This window comes from Loxodonta africana, chromosome 6, assembly GCF_030014295.1.
Source record: "Loxodonta africana isolate mLoxAfr1 chromosome 6, mLoxAfr1.hap2, whole genome shotgun sequence".
Lineage (NCBI taxonomy): Eukaryota > Metazoa > Chordata > Mammalia > Proboscidea > Elephantidae > Loxodonta > Loxodonta africana.
Window position 1 is genome coordinate 51,052,366 of NC_087347.1, and position 17,679 is coordinate 51,070,044.

The following is a 17,679-nucleotide window of genomic DNA, read 5'->3' on the forward strand; positions in this document are numbered from 1 at the left end:
CACCAGGCTAATATTCTAGGTTTTCTATGCAAAATTAGGGCATTCTCAGAAGGAAACAACAATAGGGGTTGAAGCTTTATCTTCCTTGTACTCTATCTACTCTTAAACTGACTCGAAAAGACCTAAGGATTCCTATGGATTCTTCCTCTACTTTTGACCTTGATTTTCTCTTTTTGGTGCTATATGCATCTTGTTCAAGTGACTCTGTGCAAATCTTTTTCTTGGGAACCCTCCAGCCTTTCTGTAGAACCAGAGCTTGATTCTTGATATCTTCCTGAGCCCTCAGCCTTATGACTCTAAGAAAGTTGATAGTCACCTTTGTCCTGTTTCTCAGACTCTAGGTGCATGATGGGTTCCTTTTCATGGGGAAGTCTATTTCAGTCCATTCTCCTGTGGTTCTCCTAGTTTTCTCGCTTAGCAATCTAGTTAAATAAGCACATCTCTTTAATAGAAACTTGAGTTTTTGTTTGTTTGTTTTTGGAAAATGTAGTCTGTTCAATAGTGAGGAAAGAGTATTTCCCCTTCTCTGCTTTCAGGGTCTTACCTTGCCCTTGCCTTTTAGGGGCAATGGACCCACTTGTTTGCGCTGAGACACTCTGGGCTGTTTCCAGCTCTGAGATGCAGGGACATTCTGTAAGCACAACATTTTTTAAAATGGATATTCTCTTTGTTACCCAGGGAATAGCTCCTGAGCTGACCAAGTTCTCTTTATTGAGCATCTGATTCAGATAAAAAAGGGAGTGTTTGCTTATTTCATCTGCTGCATTTATCTCTTTCTGTACTTGGACTCTCAAGCTCTGTTCTGATGGGTACTTGTTGTCTCCTGAATATACTCAGTTTTGACCTTTATAATATTCACTAACTTTACCACTAACACTGCCTCCCATATCCAAATCAATCCACAGGTAGGTTCCCTCTTCATTAGAAGATCTTCCCTTCTTCCTCATGCCTGTGACGATCTCACTCTCCCCATATATTGTCGCTCAGTACAAATTGTCTCTGCTACTCTTATGGCATTCACTTCATTTTGCTTTCTGTTTATATTTACACACACACACACACATATGGATAAATACAGACAGTTTGAATCCACCCACAGACACCTTGGAAGAAAGGCCTGGAAATCTACTTCTAAAAAAATCAGCCATTAATCCCCAACAGAGCTGGAGAAAAATGTAGAACAATTCTAACTCAAAAAGAAAGACCAGACTTGCTGGCCTGATAGAGACTGGAGAAACCCTGAGAGTAAAGGCCCTGGACACCCTTTCAGCTCAGGAATGAAGTCACTCTTGACGTTCACCCTTTAGCTGAAGATTGGATACCAAAAAAACCAAACCCACTGCCATCAAATCGATTCCGACTCATAGCGACCCTATAGGAAAGAGTAGAACTGTCAGATAGAGTTTCCAAGGAGTGCCTGGAGGATTTGAGCTGCCAACCTTTTGGTTAGCAGCCATAGCACTTAACCACTATGCCACCAGGGCTTCCGAAGATTGGGTACACCCATAAAATAAAACAAGACTAAAGGGGCACACCAGCCTTGGGGCAAGGACTAGGAGGCAGGAGAGGACAGAAAAGCTGGTAATAGGGAAGCCAAGGTTGAGAAGGGAGAGTGTTGACATGTGAGGTTGTTAACCAATGTCACAAAGCAGTACGTGCACTAACTGTTTGATGAGAAACTAGTTTGTTCTGTAAACCTTCATCTAAAGTACAAAAAACCCCCAAAAAACCCAGCCATTGAAAACCCAATGGAGCACAGTTCTACTCTGAAACAAATGGGACACCAGCAGTAGGAATCGACTCAATGGCAACTAGTTTGGCTTTTTAAAATATATATGCATATATATGAATATATATACATATGTATTTTTAGTCAAGGAATTGCAAGCTCTTCATTTATGTGTTTCATGTGTTTTATAGTTTGTCTTTGGTTCGTACTGAATCAATATCAATGTTTTCTGATTGACAAGTCATTCCTACTCCAGTTTCCACATTCACTTTCTAGTATACACTATTTAATTAAAAAATTCCTACTCCTGAAACTGCTTCAAAAACGAAAAGCAACCAAAACGGTTGTTGGAAAATCTTTGACAAGGAGGACCACTTAAACTATTGTGAATTTCCAATTTAATGTGTTAGATAGATCTCAAAGCTTTTGTAATTCCTGGTTAAACTCTCATGCGTGTGATTGCTTATCTAAAAATGAAGGCTGGAAAATGTCAAGAACATTTTCTTTTTCAAAGAAGATCTATTTTATTTCACATCTTATTATATGAGCTATTTAAAGAATTTCTTAGATCAGATCATTTCTGTTAACTTTTAGTTTTTCTCTAAAGTGCTTTTGGTAGAAAAATACTTCTCTGTATAATATATATTTTTGTTCTTGTTATGGCTAGGTCACATGGTTAGCTTTGGTTTTTTTGGCTATGCCTTGTAACCTTTGAATATAGAAATACCATGGGTGTATTCTAAATTGAAAGGCTGGAAAAATTGAATTGGAGGCCTAAGAATACAATGGTTGTTTTAGCAGTAAATGGACCCATCACACATTAAATTACATGCTACAGGGCAGTGTAAAAAGAACACTTTACAAAACTATTGTTCAAATTCTTCTCATTTAATTTCCAATCATCACAAATTTTACTCCCTACTTTTATGTAGTATTTTTTTTTGTGTGTGTGTAGTATTTAGCTCCTTAGAAAGCAGCTTCTCTTGACTTCATGAGTTTTTCTTAATTCAATTAAGTACATTTCATTTAAAGATGTTTATTTTGAAAAGACAAATCATCAAAATTATACTGTATATTTCATATAAAGATACCATGTACAAATACTGATTATAATGTGGTAAGCAAAGCAAAAGAAGAAAAAGAAAAATCAAAACTGTAGGTAAATGCCATTTCAAAAATTAGTTGCTGCATTTTTAAATTTCAGAAAGAAATATTTTGGGTAATATTTTAGGTTGAACCTAAATTGATAGAATTATTTAGAAAACTGAATTGTTAAAGAAAAGCTCTTATAATTTCGTTTTATCTTTTTCTTTTCAAAACCTGTGTTGCATCTTTGTAGGAAAGCAATTTATGGAGATTTTAGAATTTCATTGAAGAGGCCATATTGTTTATTGTGATACATTTTTGGTCTTAACTTTTTAGAAGGACCAAACCTATGAGAAATGCATGACTCTGTTGTCAGGCTTAACAGTAGCACTATAAAGTGAATTTCTCTTTACTTCAAGAGAATTGTCATTGTTTAATCATTGTTTCTACCTGTCAAGAATCACCAGCATATAACTTGTATTGCACTACCTAAAAAAAGTTAATTTTTAAAGGAGATACATATATATAATATTTCATATATATATGATACAAATGTTAAGAAATAAGGATCAAAATTTTCCATTAATAGACATGTCTGTAATATATTTAACTCCACAATTTTATGCACATTACTGTCATTGACTTCTTTAAAATAGACATTTAAGATTACAAATGATTCAGTGTATAAAGACTGAGAGTAAAAAAGACAGATATAAATGTTACTATAACCATGGAATTCTAATTACTGAACCTGATGGGGAAAGAAATCTGGTGGAGCAAAAAAGTAATGGTTATAAAACTGTTGATAGTGTAGGTAAACGACTCATCCCTAAAATTAACAAGCCAAACCCAGTTAATTATGTCTTAGCTAATAAAACTGCAGTGATAAGGTTTATAGATTGGTGAAAAATTAATAAAGTCTTTAATGAATTTTCTGGTAAATTGCAGAAGTCAGAAGAAACTTGATAGGAGTCTGAAAATGTTTAGAAGAGATCGGACTTTCTGAGATAGAAAAGGATGCTAGAAATGCTGAAATTCCATCTTTTGTACAGGAGGGATTTAAAATAAAACCTGTCTTATTGAGCTGTATCTCATGTCTAAAACAGAATAGTATGTAGCAACAACTAATAAATAGTTCTTGCACAAATTAACGTTAAAAATAGGCACTGTGTGAGAATCACCATAGTGTGTGTGTATGTGTGTGTGAGAGTGTGTGTTTTAACTCCAGGGCTATAGACAATATTTTAAGGTGGTCAGATTTGTATCTCTCTCTCTCTTTCTCTTTCTAATAAGGATATTTATGCTGCCATTTAGCTGTCCAAAGCATACGTTGTCCAAACACATACATTTAAGCATCTCTAAAAGTTTTTTTTTTTTTTTTTAAATAATTCTCCTGAAGTGTCTCATTTTTTTCAACTTAAACTTCTGCTCCGTTTCCTACTGCAGTTAAAATATCCATGACTGGACTAGGGGATGTTCTGATTTTAATTTACAGTTTGGCCTGTTTTAGCTCTTTAAGGTTCTTTGCCTATTTTGAGACTGAAAATGGGAAAGATTTCCCATTGTCTTGCTCATTTTTGGCACAGAATTCTTCCCAGTTGCCAGGTAAGGCTCTTGTGCCGAGAGATTTAATACACAGACATATACATCCATACAGAGTTCCTCACTGTCCAATCTTCTTTGATGTTGCCAAGAAAATAAAAGTATCTATATTTTATAACATAAAGGTATTTATCCCTCCCCATCAAACGCTATTTGGTTCTCTCTTTCTTTTTTTCTCTATTTTTTTGGTAGCTGTCTTTGTAGGTGATTGTAGAAAATGTAAACACCAAATTTTTGTATATAAAATTCTAAAAAATTGCAAAGTGAAACTGCAAATTTTGTAAGTAACTCTGAAGTCTGTGGAAAGCGATGGTTGAGAACTGCTGTAATCACACGCAAAGCCATTGATAAATGAGGATCTGGCAGAGTTAGACAAGTTGACAATTGAAGCAAAAAGTCACAAGTGTGTTGACTGTACTGTACAAGTTCTTCAAAAGAGAATGATTTCAATATCAAAGGATTAAGAGAGACCCTTTTGGAAAATGAATGAACCCTTGAGTAATTTTGCAAGAAAACTGACCCTCTTGTGTGCTCATGCTATGAAAGTCATACTTGAGGTGAAAATACACCCTACAATTTTGTGTAAAATTTTTCTTAAAAAATTTAAAAAAGTGAAATGTGTTCATTTCTTTAAAAAAATTCTAAGAGTTGGTAGACTGTTGCAAAAATAACTGTTTTGTAAAAAAGAAGATACACAGATAAACTTATTTTTGTAAATTTTAGTTTTATTTTTCAAACTAAAGTTCCATTTACTTATTTTTTTTCCACTGCGTATGTGAAATTTTGCCCCCAATTTGAAGTGGGCTTAGGTGTCTTTCCCCTCTCCTTCATCTGTGATAATTACATAATGATAATAATGTATGTGCATTAATTTCACTGTTTAGATTTTTTGGAATTTAGGATTTAACAAAGGTAATAAAAACAGTGAAAATGAGTGATACAGAATCAATTATGAGAACTACATGTTGTTTACAAAGCTGTATAGACTCTATAGGACACACAGTGGATTTTGATATCCGCTTTCAGTTTACCCTAATCTTTGACCCAACCATTCTGATCTGAATTGAGGTGTCTTTCTTTCAAGAACTATATTATTGATCTCAGGTAATTCTTACCTCTGTAACTAGTTGTCTTGCGGTTAATTCCACTCATGGTGACCTCACATGTGCCAGAGTAGAACCGTGTTCTATAGGGTTTTCAATGGTTGATTTTTTGCCAGTAGACAAAAAGGCCTTTCTTCCGAAGCTCTTCTAGGTGGACATGAACCGCCAACCTTTCAAGTTAGCAGCCTAGTGTGTTAACTGTTTGCACAATTTAGCTCCTTAAGTGTGCAGTGCAATAAGTAGGATTTTCTCCTCTGTGGCTTGGTGAGCATGTCTGTGTATGTGCGTAGTTATATAGGTTAAATTCATTTTTGCAAAAAAGAATAATTTTTTGATTTGTCTGAGCAGTGAAGAATCTGCCAGTGCCTGGATACTTTCTGTATATCTGTAAGAGTGAATGGACATGCTTGTTCCGTCACTTTCTTATAAAAATGTATGTATTATATTTGAATTTTGTTTTTTTTTTTATTATTTTTACTTTTCCCTTTAAAAATTAGAAAAATTCAGAAAAAGATAAGGGTGAAATAATAACCACCTATATTGTATTGCCATCTATCAACAAGTAATGGTAACACTGGATTATATTCGTAGATTTAATTCTAGGCTTTTCCCTATGTTTAATAGGATATTGAAAGCATATTTTTTATCACTATATTCTTAGAATTGTGTCTAAAGTACAAAAGCCAATCAACCAAACAATCAAACATCCCAACTAACAAAGAAAAAGACAAACACACAAGCAGTATACACACCCACATTCTAAAGGCAGCTGCCTAGGAGGCATCAGTTATATCCCCCCCTGATAAAATTATCAGTAGGTGGTAGATCTGGCTCCCCTGCCTTCATCCCTCCCCCTTTCTCTAATCTTTATGAGTTCTGTGCTCAAGAGTTCCACATGAATTTTCAGATATGTGTGGTGTAGGACTAGGCAAAATACTGACATGTGTAGCAGGGTTCCAATGAAATAACTTGTGAAGATTGAGGTGCCATGAGGAAGGAGACATAGGTATCTCCAGTTGGATGTCTGCTTATGTATCAGACTTAATGATTTGCCCTCTGTGCCTTTTTGGAGTGGAGATGGGGAAGAGAATTTAAGAAGGGGAGGGACTGAGAGAAAGAAGGAAATTCACCTTCACTCTCTCCCTTGTTATTTGTTCCCTTATTGGGCAAAGATGCACTCTCTCCTAGTGGATCAAGAGAACTTCAAGCAGAGCGTTTGGGTTGTCTACTCTGTATCCCCCCTGAGCAAGCTGGCCTTTGGGACAGAACACGTGCAAGAAGGTTGTAGGTGAATGCTGGAGCTGGAGGCAGAGTGGGAATGAGGTTGAGAAGAAACTGCAGTGGAGTGAACCCCCCGTGTCAGTGGGCTAAGTGGTGATAGGGTCTCCGTCAGGGCCCCCTCAAGAATCTGCATCAGAATCCCTTGGGAGCACCTATAGATGTCAGTAGATGCTAAGTTGTTTCTAGTTAATAATAAGCCTTTGACTTGTCTCTGTAACCTCTTTGCTTCCCCGTTCCTAGAAACCCTGAAAGCAGAAGAACAAGGGCAAGAGGAAGAGTGAAGGAGAGCTCGTTGGTTTTCATTCCACATCCCTGTGGTTAGTGCTGGCTGGCACGGGGGGAAGGGGCAAGATGAGCAGTGAACTGAAAGTAAGATTCAGATTTTAAACTCTATAAGATGGCATTTTTTTTTTTGACACTTGAAAATGGCTATGAAGCTACAGGATCTGCCCAACATGTCATTAAAAAGATGGGAGAAAGAAATTCAACAGAGCATGTTTGAAGGCATTGAACGGAGAAAAATAAAAGCACGTCATCTTTGTGTCCCACTGAGTTCAAAGGCTATTCAGTAGCCCAGCTACGTGTGCATAGAGAAAGCTAGGTTATACTGCGTATTTCACAATTTTGCTTTACTTTTCAAAATCTAACTGTGGAGTCAAAAGCATTTTCTCAAGCTATTAAAAACTCTTTATATACATCATCTCAGGGTGTTTATGTTTTGAGACGGCTAGGAAATAAAGCCTAAACTCTCAGGGAAGGGAGGAAGTCCTGCACATCTTTCTGCTGGTCTTCAAAGAACACCAGAATTTAACACTGAATTTAACTCTTTAGGGAGGAGAAAGAGAGAGAATTCCCCCTCCTAGATGTTCTGCTATCTGTATGTTAACATACTAAAATGTTTTACATACAGTAAAAGGAAGTAAACATAATTTTTAATGACAATGTGGTCTATTTTATAGCTGTGCCATAATATCTTTAACTAGTTCTTCATTTTAAATAAAGCTATGTATGAACATTTTTATGTAGAAACATTTTCTGCATTTGGGATCATTTCCACAGGGTGGAGTCCTATGAATCATAACTAGAATAAGTAGAAATACATTTTTAAAATGCTGATTATATGTAACAAATATTTTCTTAGAAAATCTGGGTATGAAAGAAAACTAAGAAGAAAAATACCATGTTAAATACCATCAGCCAGAGGCATCGTTGTCTTCCAATCTTTTGTCTATGTTTAAACATTTATAAATGTAAACTCATGACATACAGTCTTATTTTTGCCACTTAATATTATACCACGAGAATTTTTCCCTATTCAAATAGTTTTTAAAACTTTGGTTATACTGTATTTTTATGCAAATAATGCGTGCCTTCTACGTTTGTTTGCCAAACTCCCCTTCCCCCAGTGAGATATTTTTGTACGTGCCACTATGCAATTTATCTCGACATGTAAAAAAATTGGCATAGTGGCGCTTAGAAAAATACCTCGCAGAGAGAGGGTGTGGTTGGAAAACAAACGTAGAAGGAATGGGGGAGTTGCATAAAAATACTGTAATGGTGCGTAGTAGTTTACTGATTTGATCTACAGAAAATCCAGTTTTCTTTCCCTTTATTGTGCACACTATGAGTCAGAATTGACTTGACACCTGTGGGTTTGGTTTTGGTTTGGATTGTGGACACTTACCACCAGTTACCAAGAAGTACACTCCTACTCATGGCAACCCTTTGTATGTTGGAGTAGAACTGATTTTTTCAGAAGTAGATCTCCAGGCCTTTCTTCTGAGATGCCTCTGGATGAATTTGGACCACCAACCTTTCAGCTGGCAGCCTAGTACATTAACCATTTGTACCACCCAGGGACTCCTGCTGTGGGTACTTAGGTTGTTTACTTCTCTTGGGATAATGATGCTGCATTGAATATCCATGCATATATAGTTTTCACTGCATGTGAAACCTGGATAATGAATAAGGAAGACAGAAGAAGAGTTGACGCCTCTGAATTGTGGTGTTGGTGAAGAATATTGAATATACCACGGACTGCCAAAAGAACAAATAAATCTATCTTGGAAGAAGTGCAGCCAGAATGCTCCTTAGAGGCAAGGATGGCGAGACTGCATCTTACATACTTTGGACATGTTGTCAGGAGGGATCAGTCCCTGGAGAAGGATGTCATGCTTGGCAGGGTACAGGGTCAGCGGAAAAGAGGAAGACCCTCAATGAGGTGGACTGACACAGTGGCTGCAAAGATGAACTCAAACATAACAAGGATTGTAAGGATGGCGCAGGACTGGGCAGTGTTTCCTTCTGTTGTGCATAGGGTTGCTATGAGTCGGAACCGACTCGATGGTTCCTAACAACAACAACAACATAGTTTTCACGCATAACAGTAATAATTTTCTTTAAAGTACATTCCTAGAAATGGAATTCTTGAGTCAAAAGTTAGGAGCATTTTGCTAAGTTGTTTTCCAGAAAGTTCATTCCTAACTTGCAATTTATGAGAGTTGTATACTTATGGTCCTGTTTATACCTAACTTGGCACTGAGATTCACCATTAACATTTTTTGCAAGTTTCATAAGGAAACTGATATCATTTTAATTCTCATTTCCTTGATTATTAATGGGGTTGAACTTTTCCTTTAATGTTTATTAGCCATTTGTATCTCCCCTTGTGTGTTCTCTGTTCATACTTTTTGCCCATTTAGCTATTTGATTCATTTGCATTTTAAAAAGAGGAACTCATTAACACAAATAAATCTCTAATTAATGAAACCTATGAAGGAAGTACTTTCTAAGCAGAGGGGGATCTTCCTTGCTCTTTTCAACCTTTTTTAAAAATTATTCAATTAAAAAATATTGAGCATCTACTTGGTATAAGGAATTGTGAACTCTTGGGAATAAAACAGAAAAAAAAAATGTTTTTGGCCTTCAAGGAGGAGGCTATTGTCTGGTTTGAGTAAACTAATTCGGCTTATTCCTTCTAAAAGTTCACTGACTTTTAAGACATTATAAAAAACAATTGACGTACATTAGTGAATATACGGACAGTGGCAAAAACAAGGGAATAGTCACTCATAATTTTATTACCTCAGTTCATCACTTTAACACTTTTGTATAACCTTTTTTTTTTCTATGCATTTTAGCATAGCTGTTATTGTACAATACATACTACTTTGTGTCTTGCTCTTTTTACTTAATATTATGGCTAAACCCCTTTATTTTTTAGTAGGAGTCTTTGTTCCAATGGCTGAATAGTCTCTCTAATATTCACTTAATCACACCCACTTTGGGGAACATTTAGATTGTTTCTAGTTTTTAGTATAGTTGTTCTAAGGGATGTTCTATATTATCTTAAAACCAAAAAAAAAAAAAAACCAAACCAATTGCTGTCGAGTCAATTCTGACTCATAGCGACCCTATAGGACAGAGCGGAACTGCACCATAGAGTTTCCAAGGAGTACCTGATGGATTCGAACTGCCGACCTTTTGGTTAGCAGCCGTAGCTCTTAGCCACTATGCCACCAGGGTTTCCATATTATCTTAGCACCTTGATTTTTTTTTCCCCCTTAACAATGTGTCATGGACATAATTCTCCACCATGTGCATTTTAAATATAAACTTATTAGAATACTTAACTAGAAAGTTTTAAGGATGGACAGAGTTACTGTTGGGAAACCATGCTGTGTTTTGCATGTTATAATTTTGAGGGTGATTCTCTTGTGTACCCCAGATCACACCACATTAATTACTACTTGCATTGCACTGGCGAAAGAACCAGATTCAGGAGTTCATACTTCATTTTGTGATCTTGGGCAAGACCTAATCTTGGGAAAAATCTGAGTTCGTACTTCGCTGTGTGATCTTGGGCAAATTACACTTTTAGAGTGTCAGTGTTCTCATCCATAATGTATGGCTCCTAAGGCCTGTACCACATGATATTTCTGTGACAATTAAACATCATATATTGCTGATGTATGCCCCAAATTGTTTCAAATTAATATTAGACCCCTCTTTCCTGCATTTAATCCCTCTCTTTCATTCTGGCTATTTGGGAGGAAAAGTATAGCTTTACCTGGCTTGAGGGGTTAAATTTCCTTTTTTTTTTTCCCCAATTTCTTGTAGGAATAAACCTTTTTAAAAATATATTTATTAGGAATAGGCTCTTAATCATGGCTGTGCCTTAAGTCTTTGAAATCCCTAAAAATACATTAATTTCTGATTTTCTGTTAGTTTACTCCAAAGCAATGTATTAATATAATTTAGGTCCAATGGAGATTAGGATGTGGACTTAGTTGGTGGGCCATTATTCTCCTACCATGGTCTCCCCTCTGGCCCCCAAATATTCACATCTGTCTCACATGCAAAATACATTTATACCATCTGAAGGCTCTCAATGGTCTCAACTCATTATAACATCAACTCAGATTTAAAATCTCATCTAACTTTCATTAGCTCAAAAGTCCCCAACTGAACAAACTCTGTTTGGTTTCAAGGTCTAAGAACAAACCCTTGTGGCTCTTGGCTGTCCTCTGGGTTTGAGGCTCTGCCTTGGAATCATCCTTCTTTTTCACGAAAGGTAGTTTGTGTTTGCAACTGAGTAGTTTCATCAACTTGTTTCTTGCCCATAGAATTTGGGGGGCCTGACAGCCTGCTTTCATTTTGTACACTGTCTCGTTCAGTCCAAACTGTCAGTGTTCTGTGGCTATAAAATTCTCAAGAACCTGCTGACATCTTGATTTTAGCCCAGTGAGACTCATGTTGGACTTCTAACCTACAGGCCTGTAAAATAATAAATCTGTGTTGTTTTAAGTCCCTAAATTTGTGGTAATTTGTTACAGTAGCAATGAAAAATTAACACAATTGAATTTAGCAATATGGAGATTATTGATAATATCGATAAAAGGTATTTCAGGGAAATGATGAGAAATGAAATCCTGTAGAGAGCAGTTTCTTGTCTGAAAAAAAGAGAACAGTTGGAGAGAGAATGTATAGACCACACATTAGATTTTCCACATACTCTGTACTTTCTTACCTGTTTGCCTTTGCTCATAGTCTCCTTTGGTTGTTTTGTCCTCTTCTCCCTACCCTCATCCCATCCCATTCTTATGGTTAATTACTATTATTAAACCTCCCCTGATTCAGTCTGGATTAGCCTTTTTCCTATGAGTTCCTGTCACTTGGACACTCATAAGATTATACAAGTTTCCCCCAACTAAATTAGTTTGTATGTTAAGCAGTTAGCAGAGTAGCTGATATCAATAAATGCTTAGTTAATAATCATGCTGGGAATTCTTGCACATTGATAAATTAAACAATTATAAAGTATACCCTCTTACCCTATGAAGTTTTATTATTTCTGTTCTTTAAGTACATTCTAGTAGTTAGGCTTCTACCTAAATATTTGGTAAGGTAAGCAGAAAGATTAAAGAGAACAAATATCCAACAAATGTCAATCAAATTATGGCTTCAGCACATAAACACTACTTACTTAGGTGAAAGCTCTTTTCTGGAGAGATATTTGTAGATTATTATCCTAAGTTAAAAAGTAAATTTCCAAAGAAGTCCTAAGTTATGATTTTCCATGGAAAGAAAAAAACATATTTATAAAACTGAATATGAAGCTATTTAAATTTCAGGAAAGAGGATGCTAGGAAATACCATAAACATCTGAAAGCTTAAACACACCTGCTTTGAAAGCTTAAATACATACAGGCATAGGAACTAGAAGTTAAACTAATTACAATAATCAGGAAGTAAAACTTACCAAAATAAACAGAAAAAAATTATTTAGGTTTTAAGGTATCAGAAAATTTTACTTCCTTCATCTTAATTAAAACAAAACAAAACCAAACCTACCACCACCAACATTCTTGCTTGTTTCTATCAATTCCCTGTGCTTCCTTTTAGCAATCCACCCTCCAATAAATACAGCTTCCTGCAGCTTTGAGGACCACATCGTTCAGTTAATTTTTCCTGCTGTCTCACCATGCACCTCTTTCCACACTTTGTCTTTTTATTACCTATAGGCATTGAGACTGCTCTGAGTAAGCAGCACCATCTTACACAACTAGAAGTCTTTCATCTTGTAACTATGCCCGTCTGAAACAACCTGGGACAAGGAAGGAAGCAAGGGGTGTTTTTGAGCAGCCAGGACATTGTCACAAAAACCAGACTCTACAACTCAGAGAGTTTATTTTTTGGAGAGTCTCCCAGGCTCTCACTTAATGTTTGCTTACTCTGACAAAATCCATTTATTAATATATCCTGAGGACATTAATACATGATGTCATAAAATAGTTACTAATACTCTTGATGCTGAGTCATAAGTAACACGTTAACTCATTTTATGTAAATTAGAATCAATTAAAAAAAGAAGTGAGGAGTTAATCACTGGAAGAATTCCATTCAAAGCTGTCACAGTGGAAAAAGTTTCAGCACTTAAAAAAACGAGCTTCATTATTTTACAAAACACATTTTTGTGGAACATGTCATTGAAAATGTTTTTCGATTCTCCAACCAGCAGCACCTTGTGATTTCAAATTTACTTTTAAAATTCAATGTGTTTCAACAATAGCTGAAACCCTAGCACACCATGAAATCTGTTGGGGCCCACATGATGCAATGGTATGGAAAGAGAGTCTGGGTGACGAGTTACAATTAGCCCAATTGACTCTGAATTCAGATAGCTTGGGTTTGAATCATTACTCTGCCACTAACTAGCTGTGTGAACTTTGCCATACTATTTAATGGTCTCTACTTCATTTTCCTCATCCATGACAAAGGGATAATAAATGTAGTCACTTCTTAGTGTGGGAAACAGAGTAAACCCTCAGTAAATCTTAGTTGTTATAACTGTTTCTACATATTTTTATTTTTATCAGAAAAAATACGGTAGACAACATAAGGTGTAATAGTTTCTTAGGGCTGCATAACAAAATACTATAAACTAGGTGGTTCATAAGAACAAAAATTTATTATCTCATAGTTTTGGAGGTTGGGAATCTGAGAGCAGGGTGTTAGCCATGTCGATTCCTTCTGAGGCTTTGAACCAGAATTTGTTCAATGCCTCTCCTCTAGCTTCTAGTAGCTCCAGGTGTTTCATGGCTGCAGCTGCAGCATCATATGGTGTTTTTCCTCTCTCTCTCCTCCTCTTTTATAAGAACATCACTGAACTGGATTATGACCCACCCTACTCCAGTATGACCTCATGTTAACTTAGCTGATAACATCTTCAGAGACCCTACCTCACACACACAAAAAAAAGATACAGGGTTTAGGACTTGAATATATCTTTTTTGGAGATGCAATTCAATCCATCAGGGATAAAAACAAATCAGAGAGAATTATACAATCTTAGCATTGGAAGGAAGCTTAAAAATTACTCAGTGAAGGAAATTTAGAAAACACCTAGTCATCCAATGCAGAATCTCTTCCCAACCTCCCTGAGTCATTTAGCATCTGCCTGGAAAATTTGTTAAAAACAGGTAATTTAGGAGTGCTTCTTTCTTTTGTGGCATGGCTCTGCCAATTTTGTCCATTGTCTGAGTCTGCCTTTTAGAACAATAAGAATAAAAATAAAAATAAAATACTCACCTTTTATTGAGTGCAGGCTGTGTTCCAGGTGATATCTTATACATCTTACATGTATCATTGTTAATCCTTATGATAACTTTACTGAATTAATATTCTTAAATCTATGTTAAAGACAAAAAAAAAAAAGGTGTAAAGGGCCAGAATTTTTTCTGATTCATGTTGTTGTTCTTGTTAGGCGCTGTGGAGTTGGTTTCAACTCATAGCGACCCTATGAACCACAGAACAAAACACTGCCTGATCCTGTGCCATCCTTACAATCATTGTAATGCTTCAACACATTTTCGCAGTCACTCTGTCAATCCATCTCTTTAAGGGTCTTCCTCTTTTCCACAGACCCTGCACTTTACCAGGCTTGATGTCCTTCTCCAAAGACTGATCCCTCCTGATACCGTGTCCAAGGTATGTAAGATGAAGTCTTGCCATCCGAGCTTCTAAGGAGCATTTTGGTTGTACTTCTTCCAAGACAGATTTGTTCATTCTTTTGACAGTCCATGGTATGATTCAATGTTCTTCACCAACACAACAATTCAAAGGAGTCAATTCTTCTTCAGTCTTCCTTATTCATTGACCAGCTTTCACATGCATATGATACAAATGAAAATACCATGGCTTGGGTCAGGCACACCTTAGTCTTCAAGGTGACATCTTTACTTTTGAACACTTTAGAGAGGTCCTTTGCAGCAGATTTGCCCAACACAATGTGTCTTTTGATTTCTTAACCGCTGCTTCCATGGCTGTTGATTGTGGATCCAAGTAAAATGAAATCCTTGACAACTTCAATCTTTTCTCCATTTATCACGATGTGGCTTATTGGTCCAGTTGTGAGGATTTTTGTTTTCTTTAATTTCTTTATGTTGAGGTGTAATCCATACTGAAGGCTGTGGTCTTTGATCTTCATCAGTAAGTGCTTCAAGGCCTCTTCACTTTCAGCAAGCAAGACTGTGTCAACTGCATAATGCAGGTTGTTAATGAGCCTTCCTCCAAACTTGGTCCCCTGTTCTTCTTCATATAGTCCAGCTTCTCAGATTATTTGCTCAGCATGCAAATTGAATAGGTATGGTGAAAGAATACAAACCTGATGCACACCTTTCCTGACTGTAAACCACTCAGTACCCCTTTGTTCTGTTTGAACAATTGCCTCTTGATCTATGTACAGATTTCTCATGAGCACAATTCATTGTTCTTGAATTCCCATTCTTCACAATGTTATCCATAATTTGTTATGATCCACACAGTTGAACGCCTTTGCATAGTCAATAACACACTTTTTTAACCATCCTTCTGGTATTCTCTGCTTTCAGCCAGGATCCATCTGGCACCAGCAACGATATCCCTGGTTCCACCTCCCCTTCTGAATCCAACCTGAGTTTCTGGCAGTTCCCTGTTGATATACTGCTGCAGCCATTTTTGAATGATCTTCAGCAAAATTTTGCTTGTGTGTGATATTAAAGATATTGTTCAACAATTTCCTCATTCAGCTGGATCACCTTTCTTGGGAATAGGTATAAATATGGATCTCTTCCAGTTGGTTGGCCAGGTAGCTGTCTTCCAAATTTCTTGGCATAAATGCATAAGCACTTCCAGCGCTGCATCCATTTGTTGAAACATATCAATTGATATTCTGTCAATTCCTGGAGACTTGTTCTTTGCCAATGCCTTCTGTGCAGCTTAGACTTCCTCCCTTGGCACCATCGGTTCCTGATTATATGCTACCCCTTGAAATGCTTGAACGTTGACTCTTTCTTTTTGGTATGATGACTATATTCCTCCATCTTCTTTTGATGTTTCTTGCATCATTTAATATCTTCCCTGTAGAATCTTTCACTACTGCCACTCGAATTTTTTCTTCAGTTCTTTCAGCTTGAGAAATGCTGAGTGTGTTCTTTCCTTTTGGTTTTCTATTTCTTAATCATACTGCCAATAAGTTTAAAAGTGATGAAGTATTCTTATCAGTGACAAACCTTTAAAATACTCAAAAATATGCATTAGTCTTCTCTAAGCTCTTCCTTTCCTATAGCAAACAATTCACCCAGCTATTCCCTACATAGAGCCAAACTATGACCTTGAGTATATCCCCCCTGAATTTAGAGGCCATCACAAGAATAGATTTGATGCATTGAACACTAATGATCAAAGACCAGTGAGTTGTAGGATAACATCAAGGGCATCATATAGGAAGAAAACAAAGGTCACTAAAAAGACCAAAATGGGTGTCAGAAGAGATTCTGAAACTTGCTCCTGAACGTAGAGCAGTTAATGTGAATGGAAGAAATGATGGAGTAAAGAGTAGAACAGAAGATTCAAAGGGTGGCTTAAGAAGACAAAGTAAAGTATTATAATGAAATGCACAAAGGCCTGGAGTTAGAAAACTGAAAGGAAAGAACTCACTTGGGATTTCTCAAACTGAAAAAGAAAAAAAAAAAAAATTCAAGCCTAGAGTTGCGATATTGAAGGATTCTATGGGCAAAAACTTGAATGACATAGGAAGAATCAAAAGCAGATGGAAGGAATACAAAATCACTGTATCAAAGAGAATTGGTTGACATCCAACCATTTTAGAAGGTAGCATATGATCAAGAGCCGATGGTACTGTAGAAAGAAGTCCAAGATGCACTGAAGGCACTGGCAAAATAAAAGCCTCAAGGAATTGAGGTAATACCAATTGAGATGTTTAGACAAAAAGGTGCAATGCTGGAAGTGTCCACTCATCTATGCCAAGAAATTTGGTAGACAGCTACCTGGCCAATCAACTGGAAGAGATCCACATTCATGTCCATTCCAAAGAAAGGTGATTCAGTAGAATGTGGAAATTATTGAATAATATCATTAATATCATATGCAAGTAAAATTATGCTGAAGATAATTCAAAAATACTTACAGCAGTACATTGACAGGGAACTGCCAGAAATTTAAGTCAGATTCAGAAGGTGATCTGGAACAAGAGGTATTATCCCTGATGTCAGATGAATCTTGGCTGAAAGAAGAGCATAACAGAAAGATGTTTGTGTTTTATTGACTATGCAAAGACATTCAAATGTATGGACCATAACAAATTATGGATAACCTTGTGAAGAATGGGAATTCCAGAACACTTAATTGTGCTCATGAGCACCTGTACATAGACCAAGAGGCAGTCATTTGAACAGAACAACGGGATACTGAGTGGTTTAAAATCAGGAAAGGTATGCATCAGGGTTGTAGCCTTTCTCCATAATTATTCAATCTACATGCTGAGCAAATAATCCAAGAAACTGGACTATATGAAGAAGGATTTGGCATCAGGATTCC